Source organism: Aythya ferina (genome assembly GCF_964211825.1).
Source record: "Aythya ferina genome assembly, chromosome: 4".
NCBI classification, from domain to species: domain Eukaryota; kingdom Metazoa; phylum Chordata; class Aves; order Anseriformes; family Anatidae; genus Aythya; species Aythya ferina.
In genome coordinates this window covers 67,613,912-67,631,243 of record NC_140300.1, presented here as the reverse complement: position 1 = coordinate 67,631,243, position 17,332 = coordinate 67,613,912, and the positions used below count along the sequence as shown (strand labels likewise).

General features: G+C 37.8%; 1 protein-coding gene and 1 long non-coding RNA gene across 2 annotated transcripts in view; one reads left to right on the top strand and one right to left on the bottom strand.

Annotated features, from left to right (window-relative positions):
* The window catches only part of SMARCAD1 (SNF2 related chromatin remodeling ATPase with DExD box 1), a 119,962-nt gene that overhangs the window by 49,516 nt on the left and 53,114 nt on the right, over positions 1-17,332 (bottom strand). The window lies entirely within an intron of this gene.
* LOC311436309 overlaps positions 4,506-17,332 on the top strand; it is a 54,287-nt gene continuing 41,460 nt past the window's right edge. The window contains exons 1-4 of the long non-coding RNA XR_014692744.1: positions 4,506-4,684; positions 4,770-4,899; positions 12,085-12,161; positions 14,341-14,450. This is a non-coding gene — a long non-coding RNA (uncharacterized lncRNA). The remainder of the gene's footprint in view (positions 4,685-4,769; positions 4,900-12,084; positions 12,162-14,340; positions 14,451-17,332) is intronic.

Below are 17,332 nucleotides of genomic sequence, written 5' to 3'. Positions count from 1 at the left end.
TCATTCCTGATTTAGTGGTGTCCTCCGTATCCTAAGCACTTTGAATCAACATCAGTTCAGATAATTATGCTAGAAAGGAAAGCAGTAGTCACAGTTTATTTAATACTTAAAAGAGTTAAGCACATTTGAATGAAATGCAGTTTAATCAAAATCAGTTTTGCCTGAAGTGCTGGACGTATGACCTTTGGAATGATAACAAGTCATATATTTCTTTTTCCCATAAGTAATTAATGGTGTTATTAACTAGTGAAATATCCAGTATAATAGTATGTCTTATCATTATATTTTAAAACAACACTGGTCTGAATGCACACACAAAATTACATTTTTAAGATGTTCTAAGGTAAGATGTTATTTTAAAAATGGGGACGTTTCTTAAAACTCAAAAGATCTTTGTATGGCAAAACCTACCATAATGACTGGGGAAATATAATACAGATTTTTTAATCACAAAACCCTAAATATATTTAGACATGCACTTCTTTCTAAAATTAAAAAAAATAAAAATACTTTGCAGTATTTTTTTTTTAATTTAAGTTCCTTTGTAACCTTCTATACTTTGTTGTTGCAATTTTATGTATTTAAAATCTTGAGTAAAAGTTTGTCATATAAAAATAGATAAAATATATATGCATTTCCACTCCTAGGATTCCTTCATTTCTGCTTCTGTAATTGGATCAATGCACTTGGTTACACTGTATTTTGCTTTCCAGGAAAATAAGTCTTAATCCTAAAACCACATCTTAATATTAGAATAATATTTTTACCTCTTGATGCCAAACCTGACAATCAGCCATTTCATTAAGAAGTTATCTTGACATGGGATTTTAGAAAAGCTCACATAGTTAAACTGGGATTTACGCATTTATTTTTTTTTTTATATTAACTGCCTTTTAATTCATTTAGGTAACATTATAAACCTTGTCATAGTAAAGATTACTGGTAGGCTGCATTTGACTATCTGCACTCAGTAAAAGCTTCACACATTTAAATGTTGGAGGAAGGGATGACACTTCTCTGCTGATATATCTACGTAGTGAGATTTTGCATTAACTCTAAATTGCAGGATACTTCTTTAGGGCTGCAACATGAGAAGCTGAACCTTGAAACGCTTTTAATGAGAGGGAATTATTATGCCAATAAAATTTCAAAGAAGTTATAAGCACTTAATGGCCACTCCCCACCCCAGCCTAAGGAGCAACAGGCACCGTGGATTTGTGAAAAAGCAAGGCGAAAACAATTTTCATTGTTTTGCATCAGGGCAGGAGGGCTCATGAATATGGGAAAACCAGCAAATTTTGTATATGTTGACTTTAGTAAGGCTTTTTGCACTGTGCCATTGTGGCATATTCGTAAATTGGGGTATCCTGTAGCATAGCTATGAGCTATGGAAACATGGTCTAGATTAGACTCCAGAATTGGTTAAAAGACAACATAGCAGTCAACATAGAGGAGCGTATGAAATGGAGTTTTGTTCGCATGGCCCCTATTTAGTCCTTTTATTTACAACCCAGGTCAAGGAATAAACACTTTGAATACTAAATTCGAAGGTGATAGAAAACTGAGAAGGGACTGTAAGTATGCTGGAGGTCAAGATTAAAATTCAAAGTCATCTTGCCTAAGTGAAGAAATTGTTTGAAAACAATAGCATGTTACGCAGCAGCAACAAGGACTGGTTCCACACAGTATATATAAAAAATGCAGAAATACAGTACAGGGAAAAAAAAAAAAAAAAAAAAAAAAGCCTAAGTAACCATTCTGCAGAAGCAAATCTAGGAGTGATAACAGGTCATGCCATTATGAAAAATGGAAACATCACACTTGGTTGTATGAGGATGCGTACACGCCTAACACTACACTCTCCTTTGAGTACAACTATTACACTCTATGCCCAGTAAGACAAGAGCACTGTGTCCAGTTCGAGGCATACAGCTCTTTTGTTGTGGCTGAATCTGAGATAGTCCAGAAAAAACTCCGTGCTCATTTCTCTAGAAGTTGGCCTTTAAAGAAGGATTAAATGATCTGGAGTTGCTGAATATAAAGTAGAGAATACTGAGGAGAGCATGTCTTGAAGTACACAGAAAGGTGCTGCAAGAAACACAGAAAAGTCTGTGTCCTATTTTCATGAAAAACAGAACAAGTAGTGCTTGCATTAGGCTTAAGAAATTCTTCCAGACTATAGAAATAATTAAACACTGGAGTATAACATCTGGTGAGGTGAATTCTTCATCATTGGAGTCTTTTAAGAACCTGTTAGACAAACAGCTGTCAAAGCTGACTAACTTGGAAGTTGATCCTGCCTTTGGGCAGAGAATGGACTGGATGATCTGCAGCCCCTCCCAGCTCATTTTCTTTAATGATTCTTTCTCTCTTTCTCTGTTTCATTATGTTTTTCCCAGATTCTTAACCTCCCTTCTTGCACCTGATTTTAACAAGAACAATATGTAGACCTTACAGGGGCTTTCCTTAGTTTAGCCTTTTCATTGTTTTTTACCATGCAATACAACAATATCATGTGAACAAGTCCATGCAGTTGATTTTAATACATTATGCTTCAAATAAGGAGAAATAGTCAGCAGTTATTTACAATATGGGCTGTAATTAAATTATCAGGGGTGTATCAACCCCCCAAAGTTTTTATCAATTTCTAACTTTTATATTCAATTCTTTTTGGAGGGCAGGGGAAGGGGAATATTTAGTAAGTATTTCTGAAGACATGCTTCACATGTAAGGCTTTGCTGAAATTTTCAGTTAAAACAGAATAAACCTTTTGGGATGAAAACAAATGTGCCTCTTAATTGGCATGGCAGCATAAAACACAAACACATTGTATTGCCTACATTGCAAAAGCCAAAAGGATATTTGCTAAGTATTCCCTAGCTAGTACTACAGTGCATTATTTTCTAATTCACTGCTATGCTGACAGCTCAGTTTTCAAATGAACTTTAAGTAAATTCATTAACATTTCTGTCACTTCTCTGTTACTTTTATTTAAAAATGAAGCACTTTCTCTCATTTAAATAGACTAAGATTATTAAAATGCATATTCTCATGCCTTTGTCTCTTTTATGGGTATTTGGTTAAACAATCTAATCATGACAGAATTTTCTACCAGAGGAAGACAAGCTGCATCATCTGCACATCAAGCATTTCATTACTGTTCCATTAATTTCTTCAGTGCCAATCTGGAAAAATCTCTCCACTGCTACCTGTAGTAAAAAATTATTTCTGTGATCAATTTTGGCCCGCTAGGAGATTTCATTTCCTGCAGAAATAGGTCGCCCAACATCTAAGCAAGGTGAGCGGGATCAGGGATGCTAGCTGATTTAGAAAGCAAGCAAAGCTCATTCGCATGTCCACCAGGGGGAGGGAAATGCCATGAGGGTTTGTAGTGAGCCCAAGCTCAACAAAAGCAGTTTACAACCATCTTTTTTTAAAAACAAACAAACAAACAAACAAACAAACAAAAACAAACAACTTTTCAGAGACTTGGATCCATCACTTGCAATAGTAGTCATACTGAATTCATTTTCAGAAAACTCTTTTAGCTTTTTCTTCTAAAATACTGTGAAAAAGTTGATTTTTTAAACTTATTTCATAAACATAAAATAATTTAAATACATGGATCATGTCATTTCCTTCTGTTAATATTGAATATTACTTTATACCAAAATCAGTCCTATTACTTTTAATTGGAGCAAGTGCACAGTAAGATATAACTTAGCTGAGTAAGCACAGCAGATTATTGCTCTAAATGAAAGTAACATCTACTCAAAGCAACTGTGCAGCACTACACGTGCTTTTACCTTGGCCTCCAATGAACTCAGAATATGAACTTGAAATAAAAGAAAACATAAATGGGTGCTTAAGAGAGATACTTTGCATGCCCACATTAAATTCAGAATTTAAGGAAAACACAAATTCAGTTTTGTCTGCATCTTGTTGGAACATCTAATGAAATACATAAAATGTATTTCACACTTAACAATGTGAGTTCTTCCCATAGTACCTTTTATCAAGATTATATCTTGTATTCTCTCATTCTGAACAGGTATTCAGAATGATTTCCTCATACATCTTCTGTATGCTTTTTTTCTACAAGTTTGTAATTATTATGGGAAAAACAAAACCAAAAAAAAACCAACCAAAAAAAAAAAAAAAAAAGCACAACAGAAAACATGATGTACTACACAAAAGCAAGTTTCCTGGAGGAACTATTAAAAAAAAAAAAAAAAAAAAAAAAAAACCAGCTCAAATATATCTTTTAAAGTGGCAACCGGACAGACTTAAGACTCAGCATAAATTTTTAGCAGTGGTTAGGACAAAAGCTCGCGACAACTTGCAGTCAGGCACATGAACTGAACACCAGCACTCGTTTTGCGGGGTTCTGGATCGGTAACCCCCAGTTCTGCTAGCCAAAAAAAGTCAAAGTGCTGCAGCAGCTAAATGTCCACTAGATGCCAGGCTTCCTTTGCAGAGCAGTCACACAGACTTCGATAAAGCTTTATACAGATAGCCTCTGTGTTCACTCCCTCACCGATGTATTGGCCACGAGCTGTTTAGCACCAAATCCTGATCCCCTTCAGGTTCAATGACAAACCCTCTGGATTTATCCCCACTATTGCCCAGAAATTTCCAAGAAAGGCAGAACACATTTCAGAAGGGTTAAAAATAGGATCTATCAGTAAGAAGATCTGTTTCTTTTTTTTTTTTTTTTTTTTCTTTTTTTTCTTTTTTTTCTCCTGTGTCCCTCTTTTCTGTATCAGCAGAAAGCTCCCAGTGAAGAGACCGGGATGAGCTGTGTGACTGATATACTCAATCAGCAAACAAACCTAGTTGAACAGTAGCATGGATGATTGCTGAATCTGCCTCCCACGCTCCTGCTGCCATCATCAACAGGTAGGTGACCTCCAACCTCTGGCTCTCATCACATAGGCCAGACAGCAGCTCGAAATATTGACTTAAAACTGCATTAGGGCAATATTTGTTTTTTTGGTTATCTCATACCTGTGGTGGAGCAGCATGTGTGAGAGAGGCTCCCAGGGTGCAGGCATCCCCCTGCTGAGGGGACAGTGGGGGCGAGGAGCCAGGAGCTGTCCCACCAGCAGTGCCTGGGGCAGGGCACGCTCCACCTCCCGTGACGGGCCGGGCAGAGCGCGAGCAGGGTCACACACCTCTTGAGATGGGGATAAGAGCTACCTGGGGGGCTGTTCCCTCATGCTACCCAAGCTGAAAAGCACACACACAACTTCAAGCATTTCTTTTTGGACTTGGGTTACCTTTGAGAAAACAAGATGGCAGTCAAAAGCCACAGCCGCTCTGGTTTCTGAAGACAGCAGAGTCCTACCAACCTTGTAGTCATATTAAATGGAGGTCCGGTGCCCTGACTCCATCACCAGGCCAGCTCTGTAGCCCTCCGTGCTGTGAGTAGGCACCTTATTTTCAAAAGGCTTTTTGCACAAGAAGAAAATACTTGATTTGAGCAAGTGCCCCTGGCAAGTTAGAAGATACTAAGTATTAATAAACAAATAGCTAAATAAAAATAGGTTAAATTACCTATTTCTAACTTAGAACAATAACTATTCCAGAATGCCTACTATATTATTCAGAAAGCCCTTTCCTGAATTCAAAATAAGGTAATAGATATTAAACCTTTCAGGGAAAATAAGTAAATAAATAAATAAATAAAAATAACCAGACCAATTAATTTGAGAAACTTCACCAGTGGAAAAAAGTAACAACTGCTTTCTTCCACCTAGGGTAACACGACACGAATTATCCCATGGCAACTCAAATATTTTATTTAGTTTTATTTTTAAACTAAATGAAACAATATTTATTAAAAGGAACTTTGGTGAGCCAAACAGCATTTAGTATTTGGATATGTAGTTCTCTTATAGGCACTCAATTTTTCCCTCTGGCTCTGCAGGCCCTGCTTAGATGTATGGCTTGATTTGCAAGGAGAAGCCAATGTAGCTCCCACAGATCCTGAGCAGAGACGCAGGCACTCAAAATTTTTGAGAAAATCACTTAGAGTACAGTAGTTCTGTGCTCACCTAACAGCTCAGCCCAATAATCCTGCCGTACACTAAACGGTGGAAACAATTACAGGGGATAGAATAAGGCTCTTGGCCACTTTGCCTATCATCAGCTTCCCTGTTGAGATCAAGTTGCATAAATGTTAATGGTTCTGCCTGTCTCGTGCTCTTCATTGTTGAACCCCTAAGCCCAGCAAAACTCTGAAGTATTGTGTCAGTGTAATCATTGTATGTGAAAGGATTGCTGCAGGATTAAGCTTTGTAAGCACCGTGAGCTAGAGAATTGTTTTAGAACTCAAAAGGAAAACTAAAATTAGCCACTAGCATCACATACATGAAAAACGTGTTCACTAAGCATGTTAGAGGTACCAGCCATTTTACACTGGACAGATCCTTGTAGATAGAGACATTTCTTTATTCATGTATCTCAGTGAGTGGTAAATGAGGCATGCTCACAGAAGTTATTTGGGATGGAAATGAGTCTAATTAGTCTATCCAACTTAGGAATAACACTGTGAGGCAAGTCTGCAGAAGATGGGAGTTAGCAACAGAAACAGCAGTGAAGAAACAGAGTAAAGCACTTTCTGCAGTTAAGCAGAATATATATTTGAGGTTTCGTCGGACAGAATAAACAACAGATAAGAGGATAGTTCAAGCAGGCAAACATTTCTAAGAAACTAACTTAAAGCATTCTCGTTTTAATTTGGGGGTCTCTAAGCAGCCTTCTTCACACTCCTACCTTAGTTTTCAACTTCATCTTTTGTAGTACAGTAATCAGTAAAAGCTGCTCTGTTACTTCCAAGATTTCTGAATGGCACAGGGGCACATGTGCTCCAAACTTATATAACACTAAGAAAAATGAGTAGCTGTTCAGGTTGGTGACGGTGTGACAACGATTTTAAAATAAGCTTCTAGAATATGTGTATGTATTTTATATACTGACAAATCTTTTAATCTGCAAGAATCACATCTAGTAATGAATCACATTCTTGGAGTGAATAATTCAGCCCTTGACGCCAACCTCTGAGGGAGAATATTGTGGTCATGGTGTCTGAACAGTGTGGTAGCTATGGCTACCTATATAATTCTTAGCAATGGAAAAAAAAGTGACAATGACATTAAATTTAATCAGGTTCCCCTTTTCTGCGGTTCCCACTGGGATGAGCCACTAGTGTCTTGCCTTAAATATTCAAAGCCTTCAAAGTTTGCATGTGTTCATATACTGGGACAATATCCTGCTAATACAGAACAATGGATCTGTCATGTATTTCTCCTGTGAGTAGCCGTAAGTCTGAATTTAGTTAGTATAGGGTATTATGATTGCTTCTTCTTTAGCAATTGTCTTTACATTAGTCTTCACTTAGAAGGAAGAAGAGCAGTAATGAAATGTAGGCAAAAATACAATGAACTTGGCTATTTTGGTTTGGAAATATGGAGCAAAGGACTGTGTCTTCTTAAAAAGATCCAGCTTTATTTCCAGTCACACTTCATCTGATATGAATGAGCTGGTACTACATATCACATGGCTGAATACATTTGGGGAACAAGACCAAACATATATTTAGGAAAGAGAGCTTAAAAAATCAAGCTGGAGTAGCTAAATGCATGAATTGTAAGGCTACTTTCTGTACTTTGTTTACAGAGCTGTGAAAACGTGACGTTTATTAATAGTTACTTAGTGCAGGAACTTTTTATTTCGACTTCCTTAATCTGCAGTAAAAGTCAGTATGGGTAAGGGTGCGACTGACTATAAACATTTCTGAATATTGATTTGAAATAGATATTTAAAAACAATGCTTAAAAGCAATTTTTGTTGTTTATTTTTAAGCAGGAAAGGAAAAAAGAAGGGTATGTTTTTGCTGTGGATTTGGATGTAAAAATTTCACAGCAGGTAAATGCCACAGTGAAAAAAAGAGTGTCTGTAACACTTACAGATAAGCACATTTGACAGAAAATTGTTCCCTTAGTTTATACTTATTTGGAGAGTCCCTGCGATTAGAAAATGATCAGATTCATGTTGATTTTATATTCCATCACTGACTTTTTGGTAGTTTAATGATGCTTCTTTCTGTTTATCTGGCTTAGTAAACTCAAGTCTGTTCTCAATATTTTCTCAGAGAATTCGGGTTCTGAAAGTTTTCCTGCTCAAGTGTTCCTTCACTTACGCACATACTCACAAATAAACGCTAGTAAGTCAGCAAACACAGAAGTACCTGCAAGTATTTCCGCATGCAAACCGAAACACTTGCGAATAGGTGACTAACAGCATGAGACTTTCTTACAGTCTGTATCTCATTTAAACGATGTGCAAATAGGATATCTGTTTGTTCAATTTGAACTCAAACTAAAGAAAATAACACTATTCTATAGTACCGTGCATCATAAATGAAGCAGGATGTTATCCACCTTTATTTTCCTAGGTTATTATACGGTCATATATATGCTACTCATTATCTTGCTACCTGAACATTTCTCATAATTATGATGTGTTCATGTGAAAACAAATGTTTCTTTCTCTTGCCATTTCTTTTCCTCCTTTCAGAAGAGTTTAAGGACCCAACCGTATTTTATTTCTTTTAGGTCATTTAACATGAGAAAGTTAAATGTGTATCGATCATGTAGCAAAGACTATATGATTTAATTTTTACATCATTAATTTTACACCTTTAATTTTTACATCATAATTGCCATGTTCTAGAGAAAAGGATGTCCAAAAAGTTTGTCTAAGCCAGTACAGTTTGGGTCCTAGCTGGAAAAGCAAGCTCCGTGGTATGGTCAGGGACATCAGATTCAGTCCCTGAAGTTATAGCACTCCAGGTATAAGCTAACAGTAGAAATACTTTGAAATTTGTTTGCAAATAGCATTGTCTTTTTAGACACAGGGTATGCCTAAGGCATATAGAAACACTTGCCCAAACGGTTGCAAGGGTAGGACTACGCATGTTCCAGGTTTTCCCAGCCACACTCTTTTTCCATACAGAGATTTTTTCCAGGTGGGATACAAAGACTTTGGCCTTTTGTCTAGGTTTATACAGGCTGCCCTGCTTAGCTCTAGCCTCTTGTTCTGAATGCAAATTTCACACCACTGGCTTTTACACATGCACAGCCTGATGACACAGCGTGCGTGCAGTAGTTACAGTTCTTCCTCAATTTAACACACACATGAAGGTCGGATGTCTCAGGCTCCCCATGGGTGTGTGCTGCATAGCACATGCTTCTATCCGGGAGATGCCAGATAAAATGGCAAATCTGCTTTAGCCTTCTGGTTACTTCTAAGGAGGAAGAGAGGAATGTATACAGCCTGCTCTTTTTCCTCCTTGCTCATTATCCAGGTGTCCTTGATAATCATTGTCCAAGCCCTGCTGCATGTAATACAGTTTTTGAGATCCATCTACATTTTAATCCTATTTTTGGTCTACTTCTATGACATCAATTCAGATTTTGAACAGGACTAGATGAATTTATGTTTTCAAACATCTCTAGGACTAGTAACCCTTTGTTATTTCAACATACATTTTACTCAATTTTCTTTCAAACTGCACCCAAAACCAAGCTGTCACTTGGTGACTTACTGTCACTTCAAAAGCTTTGCAAATTTTGTCACTGCTATGATAATGCCAGAAAAAGGACTTGGGGAATAACTACCCAAAACCTATCGACAACACAAAGTGATGCCTGCTCTAATTAAGACCTAGTAATGAGCTATGTGTTAAGATACAGCACCATATGAAGGAAGTCATGAAACTGTAAAAGAGTGTTGCCTCTTGCTGGGTCAGAGTTGTTAAATTGCCAGTCAAGTGCAAGAGAAAACATCTGCTTTGACAAAAAAACTTTTGCACCTCCAAAAAAGTAACACCCAAATTTAATTTACTTAAGAGGAGTGTCAGATTTTTTTCTTCAACAGATCAGTAGCAGACACCTGACTAGTAGGAGCAAGTGCAACAGATTAGAAGCAAATAAAGAGCTGGGACAGATGTTTCAAAACTATTGTGCCTCCAACACTGGCTTCATGCTTCCTGACACTCTGAGGCTCTACAGGGAGTCAGTTCATATTTCTAAGTGTATCATCTAGCCTAGATGCTATAAATATTTTTTCCCTGGAATAAGTTAAGGATAAGTTCAAAGTAAATGACTTTGGCACTTCTTACCCAACCAGGTAGCAAATATATAAATTGAGACAGCTAGATATCATGCTAACTTCTGCTAGACAGTACATTTTTAGATTAACCCAAATGACAAAAAGGTGTTTCCCCACAGAAATCGTACAAACTGGTCACAGAGGTTGAGAGGAACAAGTGATCTTACAAGAAACTATTGGCAACAGGAGGGTTCACCAACAGCCAGCAAGCTGCAGGCACCACACCTGAACCACAACGATGCTAAGGGCAATTAACCTAATCTTAAAAATATCCCATTAGAAAAACACGATTCTCTCTTTCCTGGACAGATTGCATTGCTGAGTGCCAAAACACCACTCAGAAGTGCCTAATGATCACTATTTGGTATCTAGTTGACACTACTATACATCTTACAGCAAAGTTGTTGTAAAGGTTTTCAGCTGTGCTGTTTACCTGCAGTAATACGTATAGATGATGTAATAGATGCTGTTAGGCTTATCTCTCATTTGGAACTGAAGGATGGACCTCAGACACCAAGAAAACAGCAAACTTCAAGAAAGATAAATTTACAGTGAGAGAGAGTAGAAAAGCAGGCGGTGACAAAATTACGCTCAGTACAGAAAGACATACATTAAAATACCAGGATATCAGTTTTAATTTTTTCAGATATTCCTATATGGCTGCAATAAAGCATAAATGCCCACATCATTTTGTTTTGTTTTTAAATTGCTAGTGGCCCAAAAGAGAAAGGTCAAGGACTTTCTTTTTTTTTTGCATTTCTTTTTCCCTAGCCTCAAAAGTCAATTTAAGATCTTAGCATTAATAGAAAAATGATTTCAGAGTTAAATTTCCTTTAGACAGTTAGAGAAATTAAACCATTGCCTTCGTTTATTTTCTTTCTTGTTACACAAAATACATTTTCTAAGTAACTGGATCATCTAAGTTACAGTTAAATGAAACTATTACAAGAATGCAGCTGGGAAAATGTTGGAATCATCGTTTACAAACTACGGATACTGGGATTCACTCAGCTGTAGCGTGACACTTGAACTTATGTCTGATGTGTGTTCTATTTCTAGTGACTACAAAGAGAACTGCCCCCGTCAGACTTTGACTCTTAAAAAATACTTCACTGTTTCATTACCATCATACATAACTTCAAAGTCCTAAGTCAGCCCAAAACTGAAAAAAGATCAGTGTACATATATTTACACTGCAGGATCTATACAGGTTTGCATATTTTTATACCCTATTTATCGGTTTAATTCCCTGCATTTTCAGACAAGAGGCAGAAAATGTTTTAGATAGACAGCGTACCCAAAGTGCTAAACCTGGATATAGATCGGTAATATAGATAATATATAGTTATACATAATTATATTAATATAGATAATAATTATATTATATTAATATAGATAATTATATAATTATATAATTATATAATTATAATTATATAGATTTAACTAGGTAGATAACGTGCAAAGTGCTAAACTAAATTGTGCTATATGTGAATATAGCTACAGTGAGTACTTCATCAGTGCAATAATGGTCTTCAAAATATTTGCGTTTTCAATAAAGCCATTTAAATCAGAGGGAAGTCTGATTATCTCAAGATTTCTTAGAAGAGCTGTGTTACTAAAATTGCATTACCAGTGGTTAAAAAAAAAAAAAAAAAAAAAAAAAAAGGGAGGGGAAGAGGCCTTTGAAGCAAGGCAGCTAACAAGAGTCAAGGGATTTCATTGTGGCCAGAGGAGGCGTGGACTCAGGCAAAAATGAGGGGCTGGATCATCACCATCCCACAGTAGCAGAAGCACAGGATAATTAAGAGGGGAATCTTATGTGTAATCAAGATTTCGGATGCTGTGGGTTACTTGGCCATGAATTAACACTTTTGCCTTCAACTGATGCACGCTGTTTCTGTGTTTTAGATTCATTCCTTTTTTATGCAAACTCAGTCAATCATGCAGTCTTGTCTGACGATGGCTAAAACAGTGGTTGACCACAGGTAAAAGCTCTTCCTTCAACTTTCTGTATTATCCATGGGGAAACCACTATGGGGGCTTGCTTTCCAAGGTAGAAAAATCACAGAATCACAGTGAAAAAGGTTAACAAAAAATGATGCTGCTACAAACTGAGGCTGGCCAGGCTTAACAAAGGTGTGGGTTTTCATCACTAGGTTCTCTGGATCCTTGTGGTAGCTCGTGGGAGGGGGGGGAGGGGGAGCAATGTAATAACAAGGGTAAACTGATAGGGACCTTTAGAATAACAATGTTCATAATTCCTTTACTCACCCCCTCCATGGGCTCAATCTGAAGGGAGCACACCCTGTTGGCAAACAGACGGCAATTCCAAAGGGCACCAACTTGCCTGCACCCGGTGGAGCCCAGCTGATCCTTTATCAGCTCGGCGTGGGGACGCTCAAGGAGCCTACGGTGCAGCAAGGTTACCTGCAGCTCCTTCCACAGTGTGTTGCTGCAAGCCATTGTAAGATTTTGTACAGGGTCCGTGCTAAGCCTGCAGCACAAGCAACACATCTGCAGTTCTGAATGTCCCTCTGAGCCGGCAAATCTGTCAGACCTGGCATCACGCCTGTCCTTACTCAACACCTTAAATCCCTTCAAGGTGAAGAATGGCTTTCCTGGCCTGCTGGCGACCACAGGGAAACCGCTGTTGGCACGAAGTGGAATGTACAGTTTGGTGCCCTCGTTTTGGGTAGCATTTGGTGACAAGCAAATATTCTACCTTTGTCATCATGATAAAGGCTCACTGTTCTTCCCATCGCACTAAAATAAACCAGCTAAGTGGGCACAGTTGAGTTTCAGATTTCGGTGCGAGCACAACACACTTAGGAGAAACTGTTTTCTGTTTCACAGACCGATCGGCACAGACTCAAAATCAGTTGGCGACAAGTAGATTCAGCGTCTGTTTTGTTTCTCTAGTGTTTGTGAATTGGCCCGTAAAGTCTGCTTGCTTCAGAAGCCCGTCACTTCAAAGCCTGTGGGATGCATAACTTCCTCGGTCTCATAAAGTATCAAAGCCCCAAGCTTGCCATTATGCTATGAGGAATTTTGAGCTGTGGTGTTTAAATTAAGAGAACCTGCGCGAAACCCAGGAATACCTGAACCAATTATGAGCGAGTAACTTCATCAGATAATCAAGGGTCAAAAAGGAGAGGTCATTATTATATATAGTAATTAGAAATGGTATTAAAGGCTAAGATAGTTGGATGCAATTAAAATACTGGTTTATGCAGTTTTCCATGATGCCACAAACATGATAAATAATTTATAAAAAACATCCTGTTACATATAAACATCACCATCCTTCAGAAACTTAACCCCAAGAGCAGCTTCCTTCTGAAAGAGGACACTGGCAAAGGAAGACCCTTTGCCAGCGTGGTTCTGCCCGAAAAGCCTTAGAGTACAACTCATAACTTCTCATGTGAGCATAACAACTGACTAAATGACTAATGACTGGAACATATTTGCACTGCTCACTCCTCCCAGTGACCCTGCAGGACTCAGGCAACTCTGACAGGAGGCATGGATGCTGCACTGTGCCAGTGGGCAACTGTCTGCAGCTTCCAGCTTCCACTAAATGTATGTTAGAGGGAAGGAGAAAAAGTCTTCCCCTTGCACGGTGGATCCTTGTGAGACTGAAGAAAGCATTTATTTCATTGACTTTGATAAGTTATTTAAGAGGCACATCACATTTGGAGAAACTCTGCTCAGGACTGCATTTTAAGATGATCTTAGCAGGATTTGTTTCTGCTTGGGTGGCAGCAGAAGCTATACCCGCTGCCCTTAGAAGCCAGAAATCAGCTGAGAAACATTTTCACTTTCCAGTGAAGCAAGAGGACAGAGCTGTGACTGAGTAATGAAGGAACACTTCGTTAATTCTCGCAGACATTTCATGCCTCAGCGTGTACATCGCTTGAATTTTGGAAGATTTTTACAGTTTTCATAATTTGTTTCCTTGCGCCATAGTTCAGCGCCAAATGTTATGTACAGTCTTGGCTCTTAAAATATTTTCTCTCTTTTTCATGCCTCATATACTTACAAGATCAGATGCAGTTTAAATATGAAGAAAAGTGTCTTAGTAAGGATAAACAGAATAAAACAGCTTGCTGTTTGCACAAGGACTTTTTTCTTATCTTCTAAAAGCTTTCTGTTTTGCAATTACAGGTTTCAGTCATTCATCTTTGTTCCTGTATTGTCACCACACATGACCTAAATTACACGTGTGTGTATTTCCTATATCCAGAGTTAATATGAGCTCACCAAAATTTGCTCCGGTAAGACTCTTTGCTCTGTTCCTATATTGTATTGATACTGAGATAGAGCACGTACACCTGGACAAGTAGCATGTTATTTCTCCTATCATGCCCATCGCAGCCTTTGAACCTGCAGCTTTGAACACCAGCGGCATGTGCAGATGTGGCCGCGCAGTGCATCTGCGTCAGTGTGGCAAAATCAGTAGCCCGACAGTTTTGTTGTTTGTTAAAATGCACCGACTCGCTCTGACCCGCCTTAACACTGTTTGCTTTTGCGTGATGCCAGGGAAATTCTTCCTGGTAAATAATAAATATTTAGTGAGCCTTCCGTAGATTAGATATGTCAGCTTCTGGATGATTGAATGTTATGAAATAACATAGGAAAGAAGGGGCTCAGTTGTTCCCTCAGTAAAATCATGTTTCAGAAGACAGTTTGCATCACTGAAAATGGTAACACATTACCTGCGACTTTCTTGAAGAGTCTTCTGCTTGCTTTCAACCTTTCTCCATCTGAAAGAGTCTCCCAAATCTCACAGATTAATGTGAGAAATTGTGCAGCGGAGTCGCTCTGTTTGCACAAGCCCTGGAGAATCAGGGGCACCTGACTCCTGTCCGCTGAAGACATTGATGGATGTCCCCGAGCAGTGCCGGGTTCAAGTGCTGGGATTCCTGATGCACAGACTGTACATGACTCTTCTCTCAGATGCAGCATCAAGAGCTAATGTGGCGACAAGGCGCGCCAATCCCTAAGGTTCAGTGTCTGGTAGTTAGACTCATTACAATTAGTCAACTTGATATATTGTTTACAATTTACACCAAACAAGCTTGGGGCTAATTATGACTTAGCTAGTTTGTCTCTTTGATGTCAAACTCCTCGGCAGGAGGCCCAGCTAGCAAACAGAGACTAAGCTAAGTCTCAAGCTCAGGTACCGAGAATCAACATGGACTTCAAATTCAGTTGTAGCTATGCAGAGCCCTCAGATATTAAGAATGATGTTAGTGCAATTATTGAACTTGGTTTGAATAGATTTATTTCTATATCCTCTTAAACAACTGGCTATCCAGGAAAGCACTGATTAAGGAAAAAAAAATCAACCACGAATTATGAATTTCAGTCATTGCTTAGTGCTCTCAGACACAGCAAGACTTCACCCACACAAAATACAATGATAAAATACAATAATGAAATACAATGTCCCAAATATTGCTTCATTGCATTGTAATTTAAGGGTTGCATAAAGTTGCATTACAATAAAAACTATATCATAAAAGATAGATGGTTTAACACATTTGTGTGGAATTCTAGGCTTACTTTACTATTTGAGTTGCTAATACAGTATTAATGAAAGCTACATGGTCAAACATGCATTTGTTTATATATAGACAATAGACAGGTAGTCACATTTCAAATCACAAAAAAAAATAAAAAATAAAAAATGACAAATCATTTCTAAGGTAGAAACTACATCCAGTCAGAAAAGGAGGGCAGCAGTGAAATAAGAAAGTGAAGGATTTCCAACAGAATGTAACGTTCCTGCCCTTGATAAGAATTCTGAATCACAAAAATCCCCTTTGCTGTGGGCACAACGGTCAGATAATTGACCTTGACTCTCTCTCTCACCTTTGGCACCGGGTGCATAACTCACACCAGAACCGATTATTCCATAAGCATGCCTACAGTGGCAAGAAATGTTGCAGTAAAAAAAATTAAATTAAAAAAAAATTAACATCATATAATCTCTCTTAATACCTCCCAGGTCAAATTTGTGTTTTGTAGCTATGAGGGTTGTTTTACCCCTAGTTATATATTTTTTTTCAGTTCAGCATAAGAAAAAAAGTTTCACACTTCTTTTGACTTCACAGCAGTAATAAAGAACCTGCAGATAGGTTTTAGCTGACAACTATGGTGTTGAATCACAAGACAAAATAGCATTCCCTTTGTTCTTTCATAGTTGGATGGAGTCTGCCCTGCCCCTTGCAGAAGTAAAAATGTATGTGTATTCCCATAGTAAGGCGACACACTGGAATGAAAGCTTATTCACAAATTTCTGTCTTACAGTTCTGACCACACCAGAATTATATACAACATTTAAAAACTACAATCAGAATGAAAGTTCTAATAATTAAATAATTCACTGCCATAGAGCCCCTGAAATCATACTCACTACATTCACATAGTTTAACCAATCTTTGTTTAGTTAGAATTTGCAAAATGACAGAAATAAGACGTATCTCAGCAAAACAGTTTTTAACTTTTCAAGGAAATTCTGAGTTTCTTAGTTGTTCTGACAACTGGTACTTCTTAATTTTCATACCTAACCTTACAGTGTCAGTTCTGAACAACAAAGCTAGATAAGATCCCAGCCATGGCCTAAAAGATCATCACTTTTGCAATCCAGATTGGAAGGGTGAAAGGAGTGAATTCAGTGGGAAAAGTCCCATATCTTTTCCATCAAAATTAAGCGAAAAACAGTAACAACTTCTTAACAAGATTTCCTAGTAAGCCCTACCTGTGACTGATAAATAATAATTTTATCAATCAGTAAAGAAGTATTTAAAAAAAATAATGAAGGAACTAACAAAACAACTAAGAAAACTATGAGCAGTTAGTGTGCTACAGAAAATCTCGGTAGAGATTTTACTGATTTTTACTGAAGAAAAAGTCTCTTACACTTCTCTATATTTTCCTGTAATTACAACAAATATTGATTAGTTATTGAGACAAAATTAGGTTAACAGGTGGAATAAAAGTTGTGTTCATGAAATCATTAACGTAACAGTGGCTAGTCCGACAAGATGATGCCCGTCAATACCACTTTCCTTGCCTGCCTCCAAAATATGAGGCTTGTAAATAGCATTGATGGGTGAGAATCATAGGTAAAGCCCTGATGTGTTTATTCCAT